The following is a 21,977-nucleotide window of genomic DNA, read 5'->3' as shown; positions in this document are numbered from 1 at the left end:
ATGAGGGGCAGCATTAAAGTGTCACAGCATTAGGAAGGTTGAGAAGCGATGCACTAGAGGAAGATGAACTTGTGACTTAGGAAAGGGCTCAACCAGAAAAGCATTACAAGTGAGACAGAAAGAGTAGGCCTTAGGCAGCTCTGCTAGTCTGCTGTGACTGACAACCTGAGGTGATCAGCTCAAGAGAGGCTTCATTTGGACTCAGCTTCAGCATCACCTGTCTATGCTCAATGGAGTCATACTTCACAACACTGACTTCATAGTGGTCAAGAAACAAAGAAGACAAATCCAGGGTCCCAATGTCTCCTTCAAAGGCACACACCTTACTTCCTCCTACCAGGCCCTACCTCTCAGTTTCCACTACCTCCCAATAGCACCATACTGGGGACTAAGCATTTGACCTTTGGGAAACACCCCAGATCCAGACTATGGCAGTCATTGTGAGAACTGGCTAAAAGCCTATGAAAAGCTGTGGTCTGTTTCTGGTGTCAGTTGTGGAGACAACGTAGTTTGGCCAGGCTGGTTGCCAGGAGGGAAAGCTGGGCATGATGCAGGGAGAGCAAAGGCAAGGGAGAACCCACATGGATGAACCAGAAGCCAGGAGGACAAACAATTTGTTGAGCCCTCAGAGAGAAGCCCAGCTGTCTTCCAATACCCTACCTGGGAGAGGGTGGGAGGGCTTAATGATGCAATACTTGGGAACACTGTGCTGCTGTACACATAGTATGTATGACAAGATGGCTGAGGGGAGGTGCAGGCTCCATGGGAACATTGGTCTCAGATATTGCCTTGTGAGGCAGCAGGCTGACAAGAGGCATGAGTGCTCAGTGGGAGCCATCTTCAGAGCCTTCATATCTCAGGTAAATGCCTCTTACAAATCAACCATCACTTGAAGTGTACAGGGAAGGGAATTGTGGGAAATAAAAATTCTTAGCTAAGTTGATTTAGTCCAAACCAGATCATCCTGACAACACAGATAAAAGTCATAAAGGGTCAGGATTTAGATATAAGGTTTCTTTGATACGCTTGGTGGGGTGGGCATGGGGTGTCCCCTTAAGATCTCTGTCCCAAACTTGCTCTCTACTTCCACTGCCATTTTACAGCATCATCTCTGACAGTGCCAAGAATCCTTGACTGCCACAAGGTTCCAGTAATCACACTTGGCATTCAGCACTCAGATCCTACCTGACATCCTTAACACCTTCCTCCTCCACCCTCCACTACAGAGTTTTCTTTCTTTTCTTCTCCTTCTTCTTCTTCTTTCTTCTTCTTTTCGACTTTCTAAACCTGAAGATGAGACTCTGTGACCCTTGGCTTGTCCTTTCTCTGGATCCCCCGGGTTATCCCCATCAAATGCTTGGTTTACTTTAAACTTTTGATGGTGAACTGGGTAGCTGCCAAAGTGGGTTATTTAGTCTGTGCATAGTAGAAACAGAATACTATTTCCATGGAACTGTGAATATTTCCCTATGGCTTGTGGCTTCCATGTATTGGTCATACTTTAATAATAGGTTACGCGTCTTAGGGAAAATATCTGATGTCCCATGAGTGGCAGTGAATACTGTAGGAACTGAAACAGACATATCTCTGTCCTAACTGTGACTTGTCTTTGCCTATAACTTTTAACATCCACTGATGAATCTTGTCTTTGGCCATCAGAATCATGAAAGAGCAGTAGTGATTTTCTACTTCTGTGTGTAGCAGGCCCTCAGATCGTAGCACAACTGATGCCATGATGGAAGTACCATTTAGGCCTTGGAACCCAGCACATAGGCAGTAACATCTGCCAAAATGAAAACAAAGACCTAACCTATTAAAATCCATAGTCTTGGAATGTCCCTAAATATACTAACCTTGTTTTTTGGCATCTGTAGTTCTACTTCTGGCTAACTGTTCTTACCGGGGTGTGTCAATCCAAAATGTGTTTTGTTGTTGTTGTTGTTGTTGTTGTTGTTGTTGTTAATTATGATGATGTTTTGTTTTGTTTTTGTGCTTAAAAGCTCACTCTGAGAAAGGTTTAAGATGGCACTCGGGTTCCAAGCACCCCATGTAGTTGCCAGCTGTGTCCAAGTGGTCTTCTCTGGTGGATATCTGACAGTGTGTGTGTGTGTGTGTGTGTGTGTGTCACTTTCCACATCTGTAAAACAGAACTAGCAAAAATTCTTTTAAAGGAAAAAACTCATTAAGTGAGTTCAGCATTGTGCCTGCTTTACACTGTGCAGAACTCTGCAAATATTAGCCTTTATTACTCAACACAAGCCTCTCTCCAGCCGAGTCATCATCTCTCACCCTCACCATCCTAATTTTAAATGATGAACATGTGAGCTGTCCATCACCAGGTTTGATGGGGCCTCCCTTGTCAGTTGCCTGTCTCAGTTTTGTCAATCACAGATGTCATCCTCTAAGGCAGGTCTCACTAACCCCAGAGGCTCCATGAGAGCTGGGCCTGAGGACGTACCTGAGAGGCTGATAGCACCAGCTGGTGAGTTGCCAGGGAGAAGAAGGCTCATATTTGTACCTCTTGTCACATAGCTGTTGACCTTGACCCCAACCCAGCCCCATTCTCCTTATTCAGCAGTTTAGCAGGAAGCAGCTCAAGGAGATGTCCCTTACCACTATATACTGTCTTTTAAATAGCCACAAGTGTCCCAGGAGGGGCTTTAAGAGAACAATTGCCCATTGAGAAAATAAGAGGCCCCAAAATAGAAAGTACCTCACCCCAAAACCACATGATCCATTTTTATATAGCCCAAGTCCCCTTTTCTCCTTACTCTCCCCCACCCCTATGTGTATATATATGGTATATGTCAGCATCAGATTATATACCTAGAACAGAGCTGTTAAAAAAAAAAAACCAAAAACAACAAAAAATAAAATAAAAACCTCTTACTTGATCAGTATAGGCAGAAAGTTTCCAGCTCAAGTAAAGAGAAGTTTAGACTCAATCATAAAGACAATTAATTTCTAGACTTTAATGTGCAACAATGGGCAATGCTCATAGAAGTCACTGGTATTCGCAAGAGCCCCACTATTCTATAGCAGCTGGATTAACAGGAGGATGGCCTTTCCATGATGACTACAGCAATACCTAAATGGCAACATTGGTAAGACTAGGGCAAGATTCCCTAGAAGGCAGCATATGCTCTCAGTGAGCATCCAATATATGGTGCTGCTTCTCCAACAGCCAGAATTCAGGAGTCCAGAAAACTAAAGTAGGAGTAGAAGCATCACCACACACTGGTACCCTTAGCGATTTATTACCAAGACCTTTGCTTTCTTCTTCTTGCTGGGTAGTATTCAGAGTGCTGGGCCAGCTGTGGACCTTGTGTTCCATATCGCTGACCTGCCAGGTAAAATGTCTATTGGTGCAACAGCAGCATGTCTGTCATGGGAATGACCACATATTTTCTAATTGATTTGAGGAGGGAATTTCTTCCTGGTATTGTAAAACTGATTTTAAAAAAAAAAGCCTGTGGCTGGGGACTAGAGGGATGACTTGGTGATGAAGAGTCTGCTCCTCAAGAGGACCTGGGTTGAGTTCCCAGCACTCACATGGAAGTTCACAACCATCTTTAACTGCACTTTCAGGAGATCTGAAACATTCTTTTAGCCTCTTCAGGCACTGTGTGCATGTAGACAATACATAGATATACATGTAAACAACACACACACACACACACACACACACACACACACACACGTCTGTTTAAAAGCTTATGGCTGAGGAGGTCATAACCCTTAGTGGGGTAACAGCAGGATTTTTTAAATTCTATTTTTAATTTATTTTTGCTAAATGGACATGATGTGTCTGCCAAATGCCTTCTAATTAAGTAAGTTTATGCCCAAAGTTTAGTGCTGCTACCAGTTTTGGTCAGAGATGTGTCTTTTGCTGTGGGCACTGGGTACTACAGTGACTTAACACTGTTTTAAGTACTGACTACAGTGACTTAACACTGTTTTAAGTACTGAGAAAAAGTGATGTTGAATGTTCAGCCATAAATGGAAACATCGTAGAAGTGGGGCTGGAAAGAATGTAAGAGATGAAGAAAAGATAGCGTATTATGGAACACTGCCTTCTAGGCATGGCATGGCCATTGTGTCCTGGAACTCACAGCTATGGTTACCTGCACGAGACAGGGCCTAGCAATCAATATCTTGTTATGAAGGGAGTTAGAACTTACAAGGTCTTAACCACATCCCCTGATGACTTGGAGCCAGGAGCTCATGAGGTCCCATCCTTCCTTGAAGATCTATCTATAGGCAATTCCTGGTTGCTGGGGGATAGAGCGGTACATACGTCAGTGATGTAGCCAATGGCAAGGGGCTCACACGCCTATAACAACCCTTCACCCATGTTTCTGTAGGCAACTCCAGTGAAGCCCACTAAACCCACTGAACCTATTTTTAAAAACCCAAAAATGACATGAAAGTAGAAGGGGACTAGCTGCAGGAGTGGCGGGGCCAAGAGAGGACAAACAGGTAAATATGTGTCACAGTACATTATATATGTGCATGAGCAGTTCACAACGAAGCTCATTGTTATGTATAATTAATGTCTAATACAAAAGAAAAGATGAAGAAGAAGGTTTTTGTGGGGGGGAGTGCGGGGGGGGGGTGTTCCTTACCTGTGACCACTCTGCTGGCCGAGAATTCTTCATTCCATAGGAAGGAATGTTTCCATCAAGAAGCACAATGCCTCCTTTGAACTGGGAGTCAGAACTGCCACCCAGCACTTCAGGCTATTCTTGCCCCTGAGTCAATAGGCAAAGAAAGAAGTTACTGTGGTGGCTGAGTGACTGACCTGAACTAGGGAGGGATGGTGGATGACTCTTCCACAAGGAGGGTTGAGCATGTCAGGAATCTCTTAGCCCTGTCATGTCCTGTGATTAAGATCAGTGGGAAACCACTGCTGGCCTAGGAATGAAAGTTTGGGTCACATCATCAGCTTAGGAGCTATGACCTACTATGGCATTTCCAGAAGGTAAATGGGTAGAAGGTTGCTGTAAATAACAGTTACAACTATGTGGGCAGCTACAAAAGCAAAGACTCTGTCATGGATATTCACTTGTTTTGCTATGAGTATATTTGCATCCTACTTTATACTTACATGTTATATTAAGCAAATTTAAATATATTTGTCTTCTTTATTCCTATGCAACATATTAAATACTATGCAGCATATCTAAGTATTGAGTACTATCAATTATTAAGTTAAAGAGGATATAAATTATTTTATCTTTTCTGGGAAAGAGGTTAGTGGAATTTTCATTGTATTTAGGATAGCTGCATCATGTTTGACAAAATGACCTTACATGGAGCTTATACAGATTCATATGGATGTCAAGTTGACAAGGATAGACCTGTGAATGGTTCATTTGTACCAGTATGACTGGGCCATGAATGTGAGGTGTGAATTGGTAAGAATGTGAGGCCATTTCTGACCTGGTGGGCTTAGAAGAGCAGTGAGTGGGAATCACCCACTCCACTGAGTACTCAAATAAGCCCAAAAGGTAGAGGAAGGTGGAGTACTCCGCCTGCCTGCCTGATAACTGGAGGCTCTGGTCTTTGGATGCCCAGGGGCTAGAACAGACACTATTGGCTGGCTCCCCTTCACTGCTTCAGACTGAGACTACAGTGAGCTCCACTGCTTTCCCCAAGCCTCCAGCTTGCACATGGGACTTTTCAGTTTCTATAATCATGTAATCAAAGTTCTTAAAAGTTCACTTCTGAAAAGAAAATGCATGACATACATCTTTCTGGCTCTAGGCCTCTGGAGAACGCTAATAATTTCTCTGAGATGAAGTTTTAAAAGCATCAAAAACATATTAACAGCCAGGCGTGGTGGCGCACGCCTTTAATCCCAGCACTCGGGAGGCAGAGGCAGGCGGATCACTGTGAGTTCGAGGCCAGCCTGGTCTACAGAGCGAGTCCAGGACAGCCAAGGCTACACAGAGAAACCCTGTCTCAAAAAACCAAAAAACAAAACAAAACAAAACAAAACAAACACACAAACAAAAACAAAAACAAAAAACAAAAAAAACATATTAACAGAAATTTTAAAGAAATTGGCTATTAGTCAGTGAAGGAGGGTGGCACCTATATGAGAAGCCAACAAAATAAGCAAACTACTAGTAGCCCCTGATCACAGTCTTGAGAGTCCTGGTTGGCCTAAGGCTGGAGAACCCACAGGTGGGGCTTGATTAGGCCCCTGACCTGAGAAGACAGGGATGGGGTCCAGGAAGACTAAAGCAGCTGAAATTTGCAGAAGACAAACACAGAGTGGACATTTCTACCCAGAAATAAGTCCCAGAGATGAGTACAAGGTCTCTTGTATATCTTTAGGAGAATATTCATCAGGATACTGGGAAAAGAATAATCTTCAATTAGAGGTAACAGAGGCTGCCTTTATGGAGCTGGAAACTGGATGTTTCCACAGCTGAACACAGCCCATTCCCAAGAAAGACTTAAAAACAAACAACAACTCAAAGCAAGTCTTACCTCAGTGGTGGTAATAAGCCCCAAACTGAAGTCTGTTACACACACACACACACACACACACACACACACACACGATCTAAAGCATCTCCAAGCAACATCACTGTGCCCTTGAACAAAGACTAAGGTGATAGGAATACCAAGTATTTGGCATCTGACAAGATAAAGTTCTCAAGACCTGGCATCTGATAAGAAATTACCAAGCAAACAGGGAATCAAGAAGATACCACATATGATGTGGAACTCAATTCTGTGACAATGAGCCATCCACAGCTACTGCTTAAGCCCACGAGAGGTTCCTGAGCCTCTTCTTACTTTGAAGGTGCTCAGCCTCAGACATCTAGAGATAGCCCGTTCCTTCTACAGACAATGGAGAGGAAGAAAACACCCTTCTCTGGGCTGTTAGGTTACCCAGAGATTCCTCGTGGCAAGAGATGGGCTGGATACCAGCTTTCACATCCTTCAGGAGACACACTAGACAACTGACATTCCCACCATAAAAAGCTTATGGTGGCAGCCTGTTTAGGAGGTCCTTCCAGAGCCCCTGAGCATCACCCTGACTGAACCTCCAATCTCCATCCTCCAAGTGGAGCAAGGTCATGTCTGCTTGTGAAGTGTCGGACCAAGGGAGAAGCAATTCACAGAGCCCCCAGCTCAATCCTTCTTTGACTGCTGAGGAAGCTTAAGTCTTGAGTGCCTGTCACCTAAGGTCCTCCAAAGTAAATCTACTTCCATGACATGTAGGAACTCTCTGAAAGAGTACTTCCTGCCTATCTTAGAGTTAGCCAACCCCTTAGAGCATAAACAAAGGATCTAACTTCTGGGCTTGCAACAGTCAGGCCACAGCAGATGGAAGGTACTCAGAAGAGCTGCCTCCTGCCCCCCCCTCAGAGGCCTCCAAAGGCCAATGTCTAGAGTTCACTATGAGAAAAATAGCACTTTCTTTTCCTGATCCCCTAAAGAAGAAAGCGGAGACCCCAAGATCAGGAAGGCAAAAGCAACATATTAGGGAACAGTCTCTCTTGGTGCCCTGGGTGCCCACATGGGCCGGTGGAGGCTCCCACTAGGTAGGTTAGGCTGGAATGGTCAGTCTTCAGGGGGAGCAAAGGACGTCCCCTAAGCAGCCTCTCCTTTGCCTTTGGTGTCAAGTGCTGAGTACATTTTGCTTAATTTGGGAGTTTGTTTTCATATAATGGGAGGTTAGAGCTAAGGACATATCCGTGCCAGAGTGAGTGCACACAGGAAGAATGCTGTTGTGGTTTGAATGAATGTCCCGGAGCCTTATATGTTCCCAGCTGGTGGCACTGTTTGGAGAGATTGTATCACCTTTGGGATATGGGGCTTAGCTGGCAGAGGTAGGGCACTAGGAGAGGGCCTTGAAGGTTATATTCACCTCTTAGTTCGGAACTCTGATTCTTGCATATGGTCTAGGTCATGTGAACTGGTTTTGGCTACATGTTCTTAGCCCTGTAGTTGAAGCTGAGCCAGTACAATACTTTTCCCATCACAATACAGAACAATAAATAATTTGTTAAAATATTTATAAATGCCAAGTAAATGCCTCTTCCCTTCAGTTGCTTTTGCCAGAGTAATGAGTGTTAAGGCCTGCTCCTCTTGGCATAACTGTAACCATTTTTGTTTCAGGCCCACCAGCCACATCATCTCAGCTCATTGCTGACGTAGAAGAATCTCTATAAAGTCAGTTTGACCATAAACTATGTTTATGTTCAATGAGAAACTCTGTGGCCTTGTTATTCCTAGAAATTCCCCAATCATAAGCATAGCTGGCCCCAGCTGCCAGGCACACTTTCAAGGTTAGCTAGAACAGCTTATCTAGCTAGCAAAAATAACTTGAGTCAGAGCTGACCATCTTGATTTACTATCTGCCTCCACTGTATGAGCTAATTGTGGTTTCTGCCTTTATAAGCTAACTCTGAGACACACTCTGCCACAGTTTGACTCCCGAGTAAACTGTGTCCCTGACCATGGTCAGTCTTGGGATGTTACATTCAATAAGCCATATATCTGACTGAGATTGGTGTCTGAGTGGCTTGTGTGGCTTTCTCTGGACCAAAACAATGAGAAAAGTAACTACTACACCCACCAAACATCCTCAGTAAACACCTGGACCCCTATACCCATCAATATCCTAACCACATTGCTCTCCTGGTTTCACTACAACGTGGTTTCTTTTTTGTTGTTTTTGTTGTTCTTCTTGCTTGTTTTTGAGATGAGGTGTCACTGTGTGGCCCTAGAACTCACTATGTATACCAGGCTGACCTGGAACTCAGAAAGATCTAGTTGCCTCTGCCTTCTGAGGGCTAGGATTAAAGGTGTGCACAAGTGCACCTGGTACAAAGCTGTTTTAACTAACTGCCTCCTTGCAGGTCTCCCTACAGAGACCGAATTCCTCATGGCCCAGACTAGGCCTTAAGAGCCTCTGTATTCCTGGTGTTAAGAAAGGCACATTCTGTAAAGGCCCTAGAAATTGTACTGAACTAAGTGTCAGATCCAAAGCTGGGTGCACAGAGTCCCTGCCCAGGACATTCTATTCTGGAGGATATTACTTGGATGAGCAGCTATAAGGGCCACAGGGAAGGCACACACACTTAATACGGTGACAGTGTCAAACCTCCCCTTCAGCGGGGATTTGTTGAGGACCCTGGAGAAGCCACAGATAAAAATGCCACACAGGTCATTCCAATCTTGGAGCAGAAGGCTTCCTCTAAATGGTCACCAGCCTTTATTCTATCATCCCCTATTGAGCTCGCTGAAACTTTTTCAGTGTACCACGCCAGGATTCCTCCTGCCCAAGCCTCCCTGTTCCTGTGCTCACAGGGGTTCAAATGCCTTCTAAAGGCTCCTCCTGCGCCCTCTATTTTGGTTCTTTGGGACAGAGTCCCAGGCAGTACAAGTAGGCCGTGATATACTACGTTTGAAGGGCTAATACTGCAGGCATATGCCACCAAGCCCCGCTCCCCATGTCCTTCACAGACATTCCCTCAGTCATCTCTGGACTGTCCAACTCTGTCTTGTAACCGGTTTTTCTCTCCAGACTGACAGAGAGTGACATAGGTTGAGGGAGAATGACTGGGGCTATCAATAAGGGAGCAGGGGGCAACGGCAAAGGGTCTGCGCAGGAGGACCTAAGTGCCCCAGGCCTGTCTATCAAAGAAGCCCAGCAAAGGCTACTTGGCTTCTGTGTCCGTTTGATGTGATTAGAAAATGGGAGATCTGGATTGAGTTTCAAAGCCAACTGCATTATCAAATACTTAAAGTGATCTTGGCTGGCCAACCAGAGAAGGTACTAAGAGTTAGTGCTGCCTGGTCACTCACACCCTGAATGGGCACACTTCTTTCAAGAGCCGCTGGGGTGACAGCAGGTACACAAGTCAACACTGACAAAAAGCTGCCAGGCATGACCAGGTGGAAGCCAGGCGTCTCATGGAGAAGTAAAAGTTGAGACAGAAACAAAGTGATCGCTGTGTTATTCAGACTCAAGTTCTTCATGCTTCCTAGAGTTGGGCCATAAAGAGGCCTCAGGATTGCAACGCGAGCCTGCACACCTGAGCAGATGACAGAAGACTCATGGAAAGTCACCAGCTGCGGGACAAGGCCAGAGATGGGACTTGACAGGAGTGACTCGAGAGGCTAAAGAAGCCATGTGTGTACAGCCGTGTCCTGGCCAGGCACACCTTCCTATCTTTGCTCTCCTCTGACAGGTGACATGTGTGAGAGGAACTGAAACCAAAGGCAGTGCCACTCATCAGTGACCATCAAGTGCTACTGCTCTGACTGAAAAATGATTCAGCATAAGGAACTGAAAAGTTAAAAACAAGCAACTGGACACCACATACCAACACGATCTCTTTTTGCCTAAAGGAAAATTAAACATGAATTTAGAGTCTAAATGGCTCTGGCAACAGCTGCTCCTGACCCTCTATCAATTTTGCCCTTACTTTTTCCATTGCCATATTTTAGTGTTCATTCTCTACCAAGGCCAGGCTTGGGCTGTAGCTCTGTCCCTACCTCCACGCCTGAACAGAACAGGGTGTGAGGCAGAGTTCAGCAGCAACCATAAATAATTAACATGGCCAGCTCTGCCCTTATGATTTGTGCTTAAGTCTGAGTTTAATTTCCACAAAGAAAAAAATTACAATATTTTCAGTGGACATGGATGGTAATAAAGAGGTCCATTTCATTGGGTCCAGGCTGATCAACATAGAACTATACAGCACAGCGCATTCAAGCCACCCTCTTCCTGGAAGCATAAGCTGCTCTAAGGGGACAGGGTCCAGGTAACATCTATATTGACCCTGATATAAGGAAGTAGGTACACACACACACACACACACACACACACACACACACACACACACACACACACACACCTGAGGTTAAAAAAAAGTGTCAACACAGGACCCCAGGGTGACTGGAATAGGCCAGCCTCCAACATGATCCTGGACAATGGGGACCACTAAGAAGGACAATCAAAATGCAGATGATGCTCCTTTGAGTCTCTGTAGAAGAAACATCACATTTGTTGCATAACTGAGTAAGCGGAGTAATGGCTGCCCCAATAATCCTATTCTCCTAGAAGTTGAAAGTACTTTAGGGCCAGGGCAAAGGAGAATTGAGGCTGCATATGAACGGAATTCACCTTAAAATAGAGAGACTATTTTGGATATCCAAGGTGGACCTTAAAGCAATGAATAACAGATCCTATAAAGTGGAAGCGGGGGCTGAAGAAGTTACAGTGAGGTGATGTGGACCCAACAGGTTATTTCAGGCATTAAGAATGAAGGAAGCAACTGTAGCTGTGAGCCTAGCAATGTGAGCAGAGTCCAAAAGCTGCTTGGGGCATGGAAACATTCTCCCCTAAGGCATCCAGAGGGGATCATGTCCCTACTCAAACCCTGAGTTTAATCTAGTGTAACTCAGACAGGGGACAGGATGCCTGTGTAGTTTTGTAACACTAAGTTAGTGACAATTTATTATAGAAGTAACAGAACACACAGGCAGCAATCATTAGGCCCCTAATTATTTCTAAGATGGGCAAAGTGGCTGGGTCTAAGAACATAGCCAATAGACATGATGAAATTAACAAGGAAAGGCCATACAAAAAGCAGAGCTCCAATGGAACATTAAATCAAGGACAGAATCGGAGTGCGTAGTGATTGGAGAAACATCATTCCAGTAAACAGCCTCTTCCACAGCCTTCCTCTCAACACCACCTCTCAGTGTCACCCACTGCTTAAACACTGGCACCCTTGCTATGCTGGCTCCCTGAGTAGATAGATGGCTCTTGTAACTGGTCATTAGAAAATATCTCCACACTAAGCTGAACCAATTGTCAAAACTTTATTCACTGGCTCTAGTTACATGTTCTTAGGACACTTAATTGCTGTGAGGATATGATGACAAGCAGCATTATGTATACCTGACATTTCATCTCCTAAGGTCAGTTAGTGCACATGTTAACAGTCCTTTCTCTCCATGCCTAAGATGAGTCACTCATTCTAAACACTGAAGTCCACAGATAGACAGCTTGGGGACACTATTCAACAGTTCCATCCTAAATGTAAGGGCGGGACCAGCGCCACAGGGTCCCACATGGTCAGGCAAGAGGCTCCGGAAGGATTTGTCTAGCCCTAATACCCCAGATTCTGAGATGAGGGAACTTAATTTTGCCACTTATTAAGACAAGCCAAGAGTTTTAAGATCCAGGTTGGATTTGTGGGGCATTCTCTGTGGTTTCCTGAGTCTCTGCTTGAAAGTGGGCACCCTGATAAAGGTGGTATTCTACAGTGGCAATCTGAGCTGCCTTCGAAACTTCCAAGCAAACTCACACCCACTCACTTGTAGAGTCTTCCAGGCTGTGGTTTTGGAACTCTGACGTCTTTCTTCTGCAGACTGTCATCATATCCATTTCCTTACCTCAGATTTGGAGTTAGTGTTGCAATTCAACAAGATAGAGCCTAGAGCAGGGGTCGGGGTAGGCTGAAATGCACACTTAAATATAAGGCATAAAGCAGCTCTAAAAAGACCCACTAAGAATTGAGAGGCACTGGTTGTCCTCAATGGTGGGTACCCAGGGGTTAGAAAACAGTGGCAGCAGGGAGACTTACAATGAAAACTCTGGGTTTTATGTATAGTGAACATTGAATCTACTATGTAGAATTAATGCATCAGTAAATAATTCAAGTCACCAATAATGCTTTGGTGTCACGTTAAGGAAAAAAATTAAAGCACTTCCCTTTGGTGTCATTTAACCAAGAAAGGGACCAAGTCTGAATTCTCTGCTTCATTCTCATCCTGTTTGTTTATTGTATGAGTGTGAATCTATGCCTGTCTGAAGGTCATCTTACAAATCAGCTGCTGTGTCTGTACACCTGTGTGCACGCATACACCTGTGTCTGTATGTGTGTGTGTGTGTGTGTCTGTCTGTCCCTAAAAATTTAGCTCTGTCTTTATTGAACAGCACAGAACATATCACATGGAAAAGTAATGAGGGATACTTTTCAGAAACACTTTTTTCAGAAACAGTGTTTTACAAAAGATTAAGTCACTGACCCAGATAACACAGTATTACAAATACCTGTATGTTGTGTTCAACATTTACATTGGCTATTCATTCTATAAGACTGATTTCTGCCTCTATTTGCTGTTTCTAGCAAATGATTATCATAATACATATACATTACTTTGTGTCAACGGCACGGAAAAGTATATAACTTAGGATAACAACTATGCATTAGCTTGGTTGATTGCATTGGAAATCCAAGGTAAGTAAGGCTGATTGTTACATTTCTTTCTCTCTCTCTCTTTTTTGTTTTTCAAGATAGGGTTTCTCTGTGGAGGCCTAGCTGTCCTGGAACTTGCTCTATAGACCATGCTGGCCTCAAACTCAAAGTGCTGGGATTGAAGACACCTGGCTACATTATTCTCTTAAAGCAGTGGTTCTCAACTTTCATAATGCTTTGACCCTTAAATACAGTTCTGGTGACATCCAACTATAAAATTATTTTTGTTGCTACTTAACTGTAATTTTGCTCCTGTTATGAATCATAATGTAAATGTGTTTTCAGATGGTCTTAGGCAACCCCTATGAAAGGGTTGTTTAACCCCCAAAGGGGTTGCAATCACTGTCTTAAAGGCAGGTTAGACAAAGGTTGAGTAGAATACAAAGTAGGACAACAGTCTCAATTCTTAAGTGACCTCAAGGTATATTGTTAACTCTTGCTGTGAGGTCTAACAAAAGATTCAATCTTTTAGAATGTAAGGATTATTTTTATCATAATATTGCATGGCCACAGTACTCTTTAGAAATATTTTTAAATTTAAATTAACTAATGTAATTAGGACATTGCTTTCTTCTCCAGAGAGCCAGCACTATTCCATGTACAGCTGGAAGCTCAGTGAAAGCAATTTGATAGCCTCCAGGTTCACCTGGGCTTCTCTATAACATAGAAACGGGTGGGCATTCTACAAATAAGAAACACCATACAATGAAGACCCCATAGTAAGCACTAATAGTTTCAATAGTACTGCAATAACTAACCCATGTCTAGATGCAATGTCAGTTCATTCTGACTTTGTTCCTCAATCACATAGCCTTACAAGAACCATTTTTTTCTCTCTGAATGGAATGGCCACGCCTGTAAAATAACAGCCCTGGACTAGGAAGGCTTTGTGGCTGATATTGAGGTCCAAAATTTTATGACAACTTGAATTTATAGTCAAAAAGGCCAAACAGCAATCCAGACCTCCTTTCCCAGCTCCCCATCACAATCGCCCTAATCCTGCAGACAACCACTTGCCTGTCCTCTGATGAGAATTAAGCAGTATGTTCATACCAGAAGAACTCTCTATCCATAACAAAAATCTCTGCTCTTTGCATCACAAAACCTCCAGAGAAAGGGATGTCAGTGCTGCACATTTCAATGTGACAAAGGCAGTCTGGTCATCTGTTTAACAAAATCCTTGAAGGCACCCAGGAAGATGGAGTAATCACAAGTCGCCTTCAAAGATGATTATCTGTGTATCAGATATGCAGGTCAACACAAGGGCTCAATGTAAAATGAAGTCCAGCCACAAAGAAATAAGACTATAGGCCAAGTATTCAGTATTTAAATCCAAGACACAAAATATCTTCTATAAAATAAAAAGTACTTCCTATAGGGTAGGTTTTCACTAATGGTCCTTATACCAGTTTTTAGTTGGCAGAGGGTATGAATTTTATAAATATATCTAATTTCATAGACAGAAATGCATTTAGTGTCTCTAAGCTTACAATAAAGATCATAATAAACCTAAGTGAGGACACACAAAATATATTAAGTATATTGTGTTTATGTAAGTATATATTAACAATCTATGATGGTTTAGAGTGGATCACACACGTGCGTGATATTGTTCACATTCAGTAAATCTGGTCATTAAAGTAAAGGAAGACAGAAACTGAGAAAAGGAAAAAAATTCTCCAAAGAGCCCTAGCCTCAGATCTCCTTGCTTTCTCTGCAAGTCCTCATTCCACTCTGCTCTGACCCACCCACTACACTCAGATGCTAGGCAGAGTACTGGGAACACTCATGTGAGCGTTAGACCTCCCTTCCCAGGTTCTGAATGCTACTGTGTTCTAGACACAACCCCAAACATGGCAGACACAGCGGAAAGCACGGTAGAACCCCTCATGCCACTGACCTGCATTCAGGTGAGGGTAAAAAACAGTAACCAAGTAGGCAAAGCAGTGCTTTTAACAGTATAAGTATAAGGAAGGGAACACAGTCAGGAGCAGATGACTACTTCAAGGATGGAGTCAGGTGCAAGGCAGCTTCCTCAAGACAGTGACACTCAAGAGAAGTAGCCAGCCATGTGGGTATCCAGGAGTAGAGAATTCCACAAGGAAACAAGTCAAAGCCCTTAAGGGCCATAGTAACTGTTCGAAGATCCATGCAGCTGTGGGTGGGGGGAATACAACATGGACAAATGGGGGGCCTGTGGGAAAGCAATCAAAGAGAAAGGATTGACTGGGCTAAATGTGGGTAGAAAAAGACTAGGTTAGAATGGTGGTCTCCCTGAGTTAGTGGCATCTTAACGTAGCAGTAGAAGGCTGAAGTAAACTGTGAAGTCCATAGGGTGTGGTAACTAAAGGTAAGAGTAAATAGGAGCTCTAATTAAAACAGCAGATACTCTGATTTAAAAATAAGCAAAGAACTTAGGAGAATACCTCTTCAAGAAGATCTACAAATGGCCAAGAAGCATATTGGGAGATGCTAATCATTAGTCATTAAAGGAAAGCAAATGAAACACACAATGAAATTGTCACCTCACACCCAGCAAAATTACTATGGAGCTGCAGAACTGGCTCAAAGGTGGCTGCTTTTGCAGAAGATTCAGGTTTAGCTCCTAGTACCCATGCATGGCGACTCACAACGGCCTGTAACTCCATTTCCAGGGGACTGAATGCCCATTCTGTTCTCCAGGGGCACATATGCATTCCTGTTGCATATGTACTGACAAACACAAATAAAATAATTTTAAAATTTTAAGGAGGAGTTGCAGACTAGGCTCTGGGGTATTTTGGTACTCAAGGTTCAGTTCCTATGGTTTGGATTTTGAATGCTGCCCAAAGGCTATGTACAAAGGCTTGGTTCCAACCATGGTGCTATTAGGCAGTTGCAGGAATGTGAGATGAAGCCTAGTAAGTCTGCAGTCATTGGATCATGGGTGCCCTTGAAAGGGATTGTGGAATACTGGTCCCATCCTTTGTATTTAAGCTTTGTTCTGCCACATGCGTCCTATCTTGATATAGACCCTGAGGCAGGGAAACACAAGCCAAGATGAACCTGTATTGTAAAGTGACTATCTCGGGGATTTTCTTTGGAGATGGAAAGCTGACAAGCACAGGCTGCAGTAAAGAACAGTGACAGGAAAGCTGACTATGATGGGCCACGGAATTTAAACTGTTTTATAAGGGAGTAAGAACACATTAGATTTTGGATGACAGAGTAAAAATATGGTGAGGGTAAAGTAATGAATGTCTTGGAGGGAAAGATTACTGTTGTCAACAGCAGGCGGCAGAAGCACTTGGAGGCACTGGTAGACTGAGGATGCAATCTACTAATGAGATTGGTGACCAGGTGGCCTGACACTATATGGTAATGAACAGCTTGGGGATGGGCTAGATGGAGGTAGATGCTCAGTCCCCATCAGGATTATCTTTGCTTACAGAAGGGACTTGAGAAGTCTAAAGTTGGTCAACTGTCCTCACTCTAAACAACTTCTATCTAGAACATAGGACCCTAATGGTCTGTCCATGGAAACACAGCAGCAGCAACTATGCCTTTGGGCAAGTTGTCAACAGTGCCTTGGACCCTCAATCAGGGGTCTGCAGAACTACCAGCCAGGAACTACTCAAGCACCCAGGTCCTTGATTTGTCTGGAGTTGTCATGGGTGCTTAAGGCCACAAGTTTAATTGTTGAGATTCTCTTCTGGATGAAGAACATGAAGGTATTGATAAGGCATGGCCCGCAGGTGAGAATTAACAGCAATATGTATAGAAGGCCTATCAGGGCAGTAATCAGGGACGTTAACTAGGGAGACCAACTGAATAACTTTTTGAAACCAATTCATACCCTGTTCTCTACTTTAGTGGTCAGTTTTGACTTTAGACAAAGTGTTTCTAATTATCCTAGAATGATTGGCATAAAAGTAACATAAACCAAGGAATGTCCTTGTTCTAGGAACAAAGAGGCTGAATGTGATTGAGCCAAGGCTTTATTAACCTGTGTACTCAGTTGTCCTGTAACTAAGGTCGAGGTGCTGACAGTGGCTAGCTCCATTTTTATTACCGTGACTACTAGAATAGGGACAGTTTGTCTCTTTCATGAAGTTAACTGAAGGGCCATGTGAATCCAGCCTATTACATTTTGTTTGTTTGTTGAGACAGGGTTTCTCTGTGTAACAGAGCTGTCGCTGTCCTGGACTCACTGGGTAGAGCAGGCTGACCTCGAACTCACAGAGATCTGCCTGCCTCCACCTCCTGAATGCTGGGATTAAAGATGTGCACCACCATGCCTGGTGGCCTGCTACATCTTTATAAGAGACTTGCTGCTTACTGGCCTGCTCAGCCTTTCTTTCTTTTTTCTTTCCTTTTCTTTTTTTTTTAAAGAGTTGTTTATTTATTTATTTATTTATTTATTTATTAGGTATACAGCATTTTGTCTGCTCATAACACCTACAGGCCGGAAGAGGGCACCAGATTTCATTACAGATGGTTGTGAGCCATCTTGTAGTTGCTGGGAATTGAACTCGGGACCTTTGGAAAAGCAGCAGTACTCTTAACCTCTGAGCCATCTCTAAGCGCCCTGGTTCTGTTTTTGTTTTGTTTTTTCTGCTTTCTTTTAGAACTCAGATGGCACCACCTACAATAGGCTGGACTCTCCCTATCAATTACTAATTAAGAAAATGTCCTACAGTTAGATCTTATGGTGGCCTTTTCTCAATTGAGGTTCCCTCCTTTCAGATTACTCTAGCTTGTGTCAAGTTGACATAAAACTATCCAGCACAGGCTGCATGGGTAGTAGAGTGTTTTTTCTTGCACATTTGTAGTCACCATGTTCTTACACAGTATTCATCAAGTGACTGACTACTCATCTCAAGGCCTTTTTCCCCCAAAAGGACGTGATTCAAAACCACATTAAAAGAAGGGTTCTGGCAACTGAATGCCAGGATTTGGTGAAGTGTCACTGCAGAGGAAACAATAAGGGAAATAACAAAACACCAACATAAATTCTAACATAGCTAGCATGTGTCTTTCCAGGGACAACCACCCACTGCCATCCTGCCCCCAGAAACAGAATTAAGTCTTGATCAAGTTGAGCTTTTAGTGCTCTCTGCTCCTTTATAATGCAAAATCCATTTCTTTGTAAATGCTAATCCAAGTTCCATCTCTCAAAACAAGTTCTCACTATTCAAAGTGAAATAAGGATGGATGAAGAATATGGCCTCACAGAAGAAGGCATGCTGAGCATGTGAGGCCCTGAGCTTGATTCTCAGTATCCCAGACAACAGAAAATAAAAACACAAATGCCAGTAGAGTGAAATGAAAAGAATCCTTAAGGTTAGTGTGGCACAACCACTGTTACACTGAAGCTCTCTGGTAGCATCTCGTTTTCCTTTTTGCATGTCCCCTAAAAATTGTAAAGCCACCAACCATGGTGGCATACACCTGTCATCCTAGTATGAGGCAGAAAGGTGATGAGTTTGTTAACAGGCTAGGCCATAAAACAAGACCCTGCCTAAAAACCAACACCAAACAAAAAGGCCTTGAGTGTAGTAATCTACATACATATTAGTAATGTATTGGATTTATCTTGCTTTGTTATTTATAAGCTATGACTTTCCTTATTTCTATTCTTTTCTTTCTCTTTTCTTCTTCTTTTGTGTGTGTGTGTGTGTGTGTGTGTGTGTGTGTGTGTGTGTGTGTGTGTGTGTGTGTGTTGTTTTTTCGAGACATTCTTTGTGTAACCTTGGCTGTCCTGGATTCACTTTGTAGACCAGGCTGGCTTTGAACTCAGAGATACACCTGCCTCTGCCTCCCAGAGTGCTGGGATTATAAGAGTGTGCCACCCCACCTGACTACTAGCGGTTAGTATTAAGATTATATTAATATATGGGTCCTTGTCTTTGGGTGTGAAATAAATAAATCACTATCATTCAAACAATGTTGAGGACTCCAGAATGACTTCATAGCCCAGTCTTTTTGCCCAAGTTCACATATGGTCTAGCATTTAATTTCTAAATTATTTTAAACATTCTATTCTACCCACCTACATTTGCTTAAAATTCGCAACCACTACCCTGACCAATTTCTTGGCTCACAAGTGCCTTTAACATCCTACTCCTCTTTTGGGCTCCACTTGGTTTCAAGCTTATGTGTTATCCTTCATTAAAACTTCTGCTGTACCTTAAAAAAACCTGCTTCTCTCAATACACTGCCTGGCATGGAGAGTAAGTGGACTCATAGAGAACAACGTCCAAACTCTCATTATAAAAACCAGACAAGATGTGACTGGGGGAGGGGAGGATGTATTTATCTATTTTTGACTTCTAGGCACCAACAGCCAAAATTCTACGATCTTCAAACAGACCTAGGCAAGGACGCCCCTTGAGAGGCCCCACTTCTAGAGCTCTGTGACTAAGTGGATGAGAAGAGCCTCGCAACAGATCAAAAGTCAGCCTTCCACCATGCTGTCGTCATCTTTAGTAGCCTCTCAAGGTTTTGATTTTGGTTTAGCTGGTTTTTTTGTTTGTTGAGACAAGGTCTCTCTATGTTGCTCTGGCTATCTTGGAACTCACTATGTAGATGAAACTAGCCTCATACTCACAGATATCTGCCTGCCTCTGCCTCTCAAGTGCTGGGATTAAATCCCAAGTTTTTAACACAGGTAAATCAGTACCAACTAGTAAAAGCAGAAATCAAATGGTTCTTTACTGATGTCATGCATTCAAAATCTTTCTATTTATACTATTCAATTTTTTTTTAAATCCATAGATAGTCTTAGGATTCAAGTAGTTATCACTGAAATGCCCCAGGAGCTGAGGCTGCAGCCTGGTGAACCGGTGCTTCCCCAGCATGCCTGAGCCTCTGCACTCCTGTCACTGAAAACTAAAAAGGTTTCTACTTAGCAATGAATTTCAGGTAGCCTAAAGATACATTTAGCAGAGAAGACTGTTAATAGCCATGTAAGTTAAGGGTGCCCCAGCCAGGTGCTATGTAAATGATTCATGATGTGGCGCTTACATGATCCAAACAGAAATGAACAGTGCTATGTTGACCCCTACGGGTTCAAGTGGATGCTTGTGAGTTCCAAATTTAGAATCCAGGCAAAAGAAATTCCCCCTGATCTCTGGCAGGGCTTCTGTTCAAGCCGAGACATTTACTGCGGAATACCAGCCTTGCCTGCTGCCTGTTCACCTGGCATCCGGACCAGCTGGGTCTCTTCAGATAGTGTTAGAATACAGCATCTCCAGAATGACCATGTGTTCAAGTGCTGTGAACCCAGCTGCTGCCCAAAGCCTGGGTGCAAAGCAGGAGTTCTCCAGCTGTCCCTGCCAGAGGGCTAAATATAAAAACCATCAGAGCAGAACACCGCGTCTTTTGCATCTTTGTTGGTAGCTCCACAGAATTCTTTACTTCAGTTTTAGGTCAACTTTTGACAGTTACCAGAAGCACACAGAAAACCTTATGTACTTGCCAAAATCCCCACCTGAGTACTACAATCTGTTCCTTAATATTCATTATTTTAAAACTCAAAGCAAACTTGTATGGATTCTTATATTTCAGTGCTTCTTGTTCTGAAAACCTGGCCACATGTTACTCAAAGCTGCTGTGTAGTTATTGTATGTCTGGGACCCAAGGGAAGCAATCACATGTGAAAAAGCACAGCACTTCTGTTCAGAATTGTTTGTGACTAGAAAACCCAGAAGTAACCTAAATGCCTGAGAATAAAAAGAATGTTTGTGCAAGATACAGCACATATTCCACAGAGGTGGTTAGGTGATTTGACTACTGACAACACACTGTGGAATTTATGTGTATATGTATGCACATACATGTGTTTAAGTGTACCTGAGTATGTTCACATGTTGAAGGAGGGTAGTCCTGGAGAAGCCATGTTCTTTCACAATGCCACACCCTTTCCTTTGCTGCACATCTTGTAGCTGTGTTAATTTATGTAATTACCTGATAAATGCTTCTCCTGCTTTCTGGTCTACAACAGAGGCTCTTAGTTTTGTACACAACTTAATACTAATAGTTGAAGGAAGGAGACACAAGATACAAATGTTGATGAGGGACACAAAAGGTCCAGGTCAATGATGAATTGTCATTGTGTCCACTTAGAGCACAGTAAGACTACAAGGGCTAGAAGTAGATGCAGCAGGGATTGCAGGCACCTAAGCAAAGCAGGCACATGCTCTCCCTCTCCCTCCCTTTCTCTCTCTCCTCTCCCCCCTCCCTCCCTCCCTCCCTCCCTCCCTCCCTCCCTGTTGTGGTTATGAGAGAAGACAAGATGGAAGGGGAACAGACACCTAGAAGAATTTTCAGGAGAGCAGCAACATATTTAGGCATGTATTGGTGTCTGAATTCTGAATGGTGTGAGACCTGACGATACTTGAAAATACTAGGTAAAGGATGTCCTCCTATGAGGTACAAGTGGGAGTTAGGGAGACGGCTCACAGGATATAGGCACTTGCTGTCAAACCTGACAACCTGAATTTGGTCGTCCAGGCACACACATAGTAAAGAACAAACACAGGTGGATCTCTGTGAGTTCGAGGCCACCCTGGTCTACAGAGTGATTCTAGGATAGCCAGGGCTACAAACAGAGAAACCTTGTCTCAAAAAACTTAAATAAATAAATTAAATAAAATAAATACCATTAAGTAGTCCTCTGATGTACACATGTAGGGCATG

Source organism: Acomys minous (genome assembly GCF_964271855.1).
Source record: "Acomys minous genome assembly, chromosome: 17".
Lineage (NCBI taxonomy): Eukaryota > Metazoa > Chordata > Mammalia > Rodentia > Muridae > Acomys > Acomys minous.
This window is presented reverse-complemented; position numbering follows the sequence as displayed.